Consider the following 8,052-nt stretch of genomic DNA (forward strand, 5'->3'; position numbering starts at 1 on the left):
AGTGAATTTCCTATGGTTAGCATCTGCTGCAATCTGGAGAGGCTGAGAATTTCCCAAATCATGAAATTACCACAAACGTGTTGGGTTAAAGCAACATTTTTCAAAGGCAAGAAGTGTGAAATCAGAAATTCATCATGCTGGCCCGGTGTAGTGGCTTATGCCTGTCATTCCAGCACTCTGGACGCTGAGACAGAATTGCTTGAGGCCAGGAGATGGAGACCAGTCTGGACAACATAGTGAGACCCTGTCTCCACAAAAAATCAAAAAAAAAAGAAAGAAATCCACTGCCACAGTCAAGCCATGGGCAGGGCCACTCTCCCCCTGGAGGCTCTGGGGGTTGTTCCTGGCCTCTCTCAGCTTCCATGATTTGTGGCCCTATCACTCCAACTCTGCCTCTGCTCACATGCCTCTTTTTTTTTTTTTTTTTTTTAAGTATTTGTTACTACTTAATGAGCTTCCCTCCATGTGGTTTCAAGCCACCAAGATACAGGTCCTTCCCCACCCTTAATCTTCTCCTTCACTCCTCTATTTTATTTACTTATTTGTTTGTTTATTTACTTTTGAGTTGGAGTCTCACTCTGTAGCCCAGGCTGGAGTGCAGTGGCACACTCACAGCCACCGCAGCCTCCACCTGTTGGGCTCAGGAGATCCTTTTGCCACAGTCTTTCAAGTAGCCGGAACTATAGGTGTGCGCTACCATGCCCGGCTAATTTTTTTATTTATTGCAGAGACGAGGTCTCACCAAGTTGTCCAGGCTGGTCTTGAACCCCTGGGCTCAGGCAATCCTCTCGCCTCAGCCTTCCAAAGTGCTTGAGCCACCATGCCTGGCCCCTCTTTATTTTTTTTTATAAAGACAGGGTCTCACTATGTTGGCCAGGCTGGTCTCAAAGTGATCCTGGCCTCAAGAGATCCTCCTGCTTTGGCCTCCCAAAGTGCTGGGATTACAGGCATGAGCCACCACACCAGCCTCCTTAGTTCTTCTGCTGAAGAATTTGGCCTTCGGAATGAAGACTGCTTGGGGAGCTTTCCCTTCCCTGGAGCTCTGTAGTAGTCTGTCTTCACCACAGCAGTGGTAGAAGCAGCTCAGGTCTTGTTTTTGCAGCATTCACCCATGTCTGCTCATCACTGAAGTCCACAATTTATCAAGGTTGACAGTTGGGTAGGGCCAGGCATGGTGGCTCACTCCTGTAATCTCTGCAGTTTGGGAGGTCAAGGCAGGAGGTTTGCTTGAGGCCAGGAGTTTGAGACCAGTCTGGCAACATAGCAAGACCCCATCTCTAAAAAAACCAAAAAACAAAACAAAAAGACAGCTGGCTCCCCTTTAAGTGATGATACCTTATACCAACTGTCCCAAAGTAAGCTGGTGACTTATTTCATGGAACCAGGATAGATCACTGAGGATGTCAGATGCAGCACCAAAACTAAACTTCAAGTCACTTGACAGCAGCCTATGGGATATCTACACACTCCTGTAAGAGAGATATTCTAAAGGAATAGCAATATATATCATCCCCATGGCTCGGTGGGGTGACTCACGCCTGTAATCCCAACACTTTGGGTAGCCAAGACAGGAGGATTGCTTGATCCCAGAGTTCGAGACCAACCTGGGCAACTTAGCAAGACCTTGTCTCTACAACAAGTAAAAAATTAGCCAGGCGGGAGGGTGTGCCCCTATAGTCCCAGCTACTCGGGAAGCTGAGGCGGGGGGATCACCTGAGCTCAGAAGGTCAAGGCTGTAGTAAGCTGTGAGTGTGCCACTGCACTCCAGTCTAGGTGACAGAATAAGACCCTGACTCAAAAAAAAACAAAAAACAAAAAAACCCCAAATAAAATATATCATCCCGGTTGGGTATGGTGGCTCAAGCCTGTAATTCCAGCACTTTGGGAGGCCGAGGCGAGAGGACTACCTGAGCCCATGGGTTTGAGACGAGCCTGGGCAATATGGTGAGACCTTATCTCTACAATAAACCAAAAAACTAGCTGGGCATGGTAGCGCATGCCTGTAGTTCTGGCTACTTGGAAGTCTGAGGTGGAAGGATTGCTAGAGCCCAGCAGGTTGACACTGAGGTGGCCATGAGCATGCCACTGCACCGCAGCCTGGGCAACAAAGTGAGACTCCAACTCAAAAAAATTAAGAAATATATATACATATATTTCCCTAGTTTGTGTATATAATTGAATTTTACAGTTGTATAGGTGACCTGGTGGCTGACCATGCCTTGAGGCCACAGCCACTGAAAATGGCCAGCAGTTACTCTTCAAAGACTACCACACTAATGTCTGTCTCTTACAAAGACACTTGTGATTGCATTCAGGACTCACCTGGATAATCCAGAATCATCTCAAAAACCTTATTTTATTATATTATTATTATTTTTTGAGTCGGGTTCTCACTCTGTTGCCCAGGCTGGGGTGCAGTTGCATGATCATGGTTCACTGCAGCCTTGAACTCCTGGGCTCAGGCAATCCTCCCACCTCAGCCTCCTAAGTAGCTGGGACTAGAGGCAGGGACCACCAAGACCAGCTAATTTTTTTGTAGAGACGAGGTCTGGTGTTGTTGCTCAGGCTAGTCTCAAACTCCTGGGCTCAGGCAATCCTCCCACCTCAGCCTCCCAAAGTACTGGGATGATGGGGGTGAGCAGCAGTGCTTGGCCAAAATCCAAAAGTGGGAAAGAAGATAAGAAGGAATGAAGGGGTGGAAGGTTGAAGAGAGGGGGAATTAAGGGGAAAAGGCCAACCATTAGTGCAGAATTTTGTCTCCTACTATTACCATATTGGTGAGGTGCAAAAACAATTTTATTATTGTCTTAGAAATTTAAAAACAGTCAGGCATGTTGGCTCATGCCTGTAATCCCAGCACTTTGGGAGGCTGAGGTAGGAGGATTGTTTGAGCCCAGAAGTTTGAGACCTTGACTCTACAAAAAAAATTTAAAAAATTAGCCAGGCATGGTGGCATGCGCCTTTAGTCCCAGCTACTCTGGAGGCTGAGATGGGAGGATTGCTTGAGTCCAGCAGGTCAAGGCTGCTGTAAGTCATGATCATGCTACTACACTCTAGCCTGGGTGACAAAGTGAGACTCCAACTCTAAAAAATAAAAGAAAAAGAAAAAAGAAAGAGAAAAACAATCCTGGCTGACAAACAAAGCACTCTGGACACTTTGAAGGACCTTCCCTCCACCAGACAATCAGATCCAGCAAGAAACAGATTCTCCATACCTTGCTGGGCTCACTGTAAATAAGGGACATGTATAGTTTTAAATGTGGTTTTAGAATAAGGAAGGCTACAAAGTCATGAGCAAAGCATCCACAATAAGAATGTAAGCAAGAAACATCCAGGATGGGAGTGGTGGCTCACGCCTGTAATCTCAGCCCTTTGGGAGGCCCAGGCAGAAAGATGGCTTGAGGCTAGGAATTTGAGACCAGCCTGGGCATCTTGGCAAGACCTCATCTCTACAATAAATCAAAAAATTAGCCAGGTGTGGTGTGTTGTGCCTGTAATTCCAGCTGCTCTGAAGGCTGAGGCAGAAGGATCACCTGAGCCCAGCAGGTTGAGACTGCGGCAAGCCGTGATCATGCCACTGCACTCCAGCCTGGGTGACAGAGTGAGACTCCGACTCAAAAAAAAAAAAAAAAAAGTCCCAAGTAAGAAACCATAGAATAGGGCAACCCCTTCCTGTCCCCTCCCGCTGTGGGAGCTTTTCTGTCTTCTCAATAAATCCTGCTTTCTCACTTAGAAAAAAAAAGAAAGAAACCATAGAATAAATAAAAAAGAATAAATAAAAAGAATAAATAGAATAAATAAAAAAGAAAAATAAAATAGAAGGAAGGAAAAAAAAGTTAGGAGAAGAAATAGATAAAATAGGAATATCAAAGTCAAGAGTCGACTCTCAGAAAAGACAAATGAAATTGAAATTTGGGGAAATTTCTCAAGACAAAAAGATAGGCACAATTAGTACCACTGCTTTGCTAAGCTCTGGTCTGGCCGTGTAGTTCTTTGAGCTATGGCCGCCATGTTTTCCTAAGCTTTGGCCCCCTCCCCTGCCTAGGCAGATAAATCTCCTCTCTCTCTCTCTAATTTACTATCTAAATAAACTATATTTTCCAATTGTTAAAAAAAGATAGGCACAAATAAGCAATGGTAGGAATAAAAGGCTGGGCTCAGTGGCTCAGCCTGTCATCCCAGCACTTTGGGAGGCTGAGCCCAGTGGATTGCCTGAGCCTGTGGGTTCGAGACCCGCCCGGGCAACTTGGTAAGACCTCATCTCTGCAATAAATCAAAAAATAGCTGGGGCATGGTGGCACATGCCTGTAGTTCCAGCTACTTGGAAGGCTGAGTCAGAAGGCTCACCTGAGCCCAGGTCGGGGCTGCGGTGGCCGTGAGTGTGCCACTGCACTCTAGCCTGGGCAACAGGGTGAGACGCCAACTCAAAAAAAAAAAAAAAAAAAGGAATGAAAGAGGGACATAATCATGGAGCTACAGACATTTAAAGGATAATGGGAGAATGCTGTAAGTAAAGAGATGCAGCTGGGCATGGTGACTCACGCCTGTAATCCCAGCACTTTGGGAGGCCAAGGTGAGATGACTGCTTCAGCCCAGTAGTTGAGACCAGCCTGGGCAACATAGTGAGACCTCGTCTCTACACAAAATAAAAAAATTTAAAAAGAGATGGGAAACTGCCCAGCAAATTTTAATTTACAAAAGAGATTCAAAAAGAAAAAGAAAGTCTGAGTTATCCTGTAACTATTATAGAAATTGAATCAATTGTTAACAAATCATCCCATAAAGACAGCACTAAACAAGTGCAATAAACTGCACATATTCAAAAGGTATAATTTGACAAGCTTTCAGAAAATAAACTTTTAATTTAAGAAAAGTTTTAGATTTACAAAAACATTGCAAAGGCAATACAGAGCAGTTCCCATATACCCTATACCCAGCTTCCCGTTATTAACATTTGACATGAGTATGGTTACAATCAGCAATTAACAGCCAGGCACAATGGTTCACACCTGTAATCCCAACACTTTGGAAGACTTGCAAGAGGACTGTCTGAGCCCAGGAATTCGAGATCGGCTTGGGCAAGTTGGCGAGACCTCTTCTCTACAAAAAAGTCAAGAAAATTGGAAGGCTGAGGTAAAAGGATCACCTGAGCCCAGCAGGTCGAGGCTACAATGGCCGTGATTGTGCCACTGCACTTCAGCCTGGGCAACAGAGTGAGGCTCTGACTCAACACAAAAACAAAAACAAAAACCCCAATATTGAAACATTATTATTAACCAAATCTTCATATTTCCTTAGTTTTTCCTTTTTTTTCCTTGACCTGCTGGGCTCAGGCAATCCTTCCACTTCAGCCTTTCAGGTAGCTGGAACTACAGGTGTGTGCCATCATGCCAAACTAATTTTTTTTTTTTTTTGAGTTGGAGTCTCACTCTGTCTTCCAGACTGGAGTGCAGTGGCTGCTTCCGGCCACCACAGCCTCGACCTGCTGGGCTCCGGTGATCCTTCCGCCTCAGCCTTCCAAGTAGCCGGAATTACAGGCATGCGCTACCACGCCCGGCTGATTTTTTGATTTATTGTAGAGATGAGGTCTCGCTGCCCAGGCGGGTCTCGAACCCGCAGGCTCAGGTAATCTACTCACCTCAGCCTCCCAAAGGCGCGGTATTACAGGTGTGAGCCACCATGCCTGGCTAGTTTTTCCTTATACACTTAGTTCTCATGTCTCCTTAGTCTCCTCCTGGCAGTGACGGGTTCTCAGACTTTCCTTGGCTTTGATGACTTTGATGGAGTGGAATTTTTCTCTTTACAAATTATTTTTAAAGGCCAGGCACAGTGGCTCATGGCTGTAGCTCAGCACTTTGCAGGGACTGATGAGGGAGGATTGCTTGAGCCCAGGAGTTCACGACCAGAGCAGGAAAATTAAAAAAAAACAAAACTTAAAAAAAATTTTTTTTTAACTTGTAGAGACAGGGTCTCACTATACTGTCCAGGTTTGTCTTAAACTCCTGGCCCCAAGTAATTCTCCTGCCTCAGTCTCTCAAAGTGCTGGGATTACAGACTTGAGCCACCATGGCTGACCTGGGAATTTTTCTTGATGGTGTAGTGTTTTTCTCATGATTAGACTGGGGTTGTAGGTTGGAGGGATACCATAGAAGTGTCATCTTTGTAAAATAGTGTAACAAAGGTTATCAACAAGCCTTATTACTGTTGAAGCTGACCTTGATCACCTGACTGAGGTGTGTTTGTCAGGTCTTGCCACTGTAAAGTTACTCTTTTTTTTTTTTTAATTATTTTATTATACAGGGTCTCGCTATGTTGTCCAGGCCAGTCTTAAACCCCTCTCTGGCCTAAAGTGATTCTCCTGCCTTGGACTCCCAAAATGCTGGCATTACAGGCATGAGTCACCACACCCTGCCAAAAGTTACTCTTTTCCCTCCTTTCCATACCGTGTCCTTTGGAAGGACATCGCTGTGCGCAGCCCATCTAAGAAGTAGGGAGTTTTGCTTCACTTCCTAGAGGGCAGAGCATCTACAGAAATTACTGGGAGTTCTTCTGCTCGGGAGATTTGTCTCTTCTCCATTTATTTATTTATCCAATCATTTATTATATCAGTATGTATTTGTCCAATAAAATTTATAGGAGGCCATTGATTTGGACCGAGCTCCTACACTAGCCCCCACACACCAAACCAGAATGGAATTGCTCAGGCCAGAGTTTCACATCACCAGGCCAAAACTAAGCTGTTTACCTGACCTTCTGATAGTGACAGGAAAGTGACAGATCAGATCAAAGCCAAATCCCCTAACGAGCCAGTCTGGCCAGCATGATAAAGATGTCCTTTCTGCTTTAGCCTTTACAAAGAAAATAATTTTGAAATGATCAATCTGCTTTTGTTCTCTGATCCTGCTTCCCTCAGCCCTTTTCTTCGTATTATTATTTATTTATAATAGAGACCAAGCCCAGATGGAGTCTCACTCCGTCGCCCAGACTGGAGTGCAGTGGCCGCTCCCGGCCACCGCAGCCTCGACCCGCTGGGCTCCGGCGATCCTTCCGCCTCAGCCTTCCGAGTAGCTGGAACTATAGGCGCGTGCTACCACGCCCGGCTAATTTTTTGATTTATTGTAGAGATGAGGTCTCACCAAGTTGCCCTGGCTGGTGGTCTCAAACCTGCGGACTCAGGCAATCCACTCGCCTCAGCCTCCCAAAGGCACGGGATTACAGGCTGAGCCACCGAGCCTGGCTGGAAGCCAATTCTTAAAAGGCACTTGTAGTGGCTCATGCCAGTAATCCCAGCACTTCGGGAGGCTGAGGAGGGAGGATTGCTTGAGCCCAGGAGTTTGAAACAAGCTTGGGCAATATAGCGAGGCCTCATCTCTACTAAAAATCAAGCGTGGTAGTACGAACCTGTGGTCCCAGTTACTGCAGAGGCTGAGCCGGGAGGACTGATTGAACCTTGAAGTTTGAAGCTGCAGTGAGCTGATCATGCCACTGCACTCCAGTTTGGGTGACAGACTTAAACTTCATCTCAAAAAAAAAAAAGAAGGCATGGCACGTCCAGAGATGCTGAAGGAAACCCAGGAGCTGTGGGGTCACAGAGCCACACAGGGGCATGTGTCCACAAGACTGGCTACTGGGTCAGACACCAAGAGCAAGTCACAGAGGTTATGGCTCAGGATGTGCCTCATAGGCTGGCAGGGGCTAGGCTCTGCCTGTACAGAGGCTCTGTTCTCTCCAGGGCAAGAGAACCCTGGGTCCTGATCGCACAGCAACAGGGAAGAGCACTGCTGTCAGTCTGTCTCTGCTGCTATAAGAAAATACCAGCAGGGCTTGGTGGCTCAGCCTGTAATCCCGCGTCTTTGGGAGGCTGAGGTGAGTGGACTGCGGGTTCAAGACCTGCCTGGGCAAATTGGCGAGACCTCATCTCTACAATAGCTGGGCGTGGTAGTGCGCACCTGTAGTTCCAGCTACTTGGAAGGCTGAGTTGGAAGGATTGCTGGATCCCAGCAGGTCGAGGCTGCGGTGGCCAGGAGCGGCCACTGCACTCCAGTCTGGGTG

This window comes from Carlito syrichta, unplaced genomic scaffold, assembly GCF_000164805.1.
Source record: "Carlito syrichta isolate Samal-C Ts95f unplaced genomic scaffold, Tarsius_syrichta-2.0.1 Scaffold289188, whole genome shotgun sequence".
Taxonomy (NCBI): domain Eukaryota; kingdom Metazoa; phylum Chordata; class Mammalia; order Primates; family Tarsiidae; genus Carlito; species Carlito syrichta.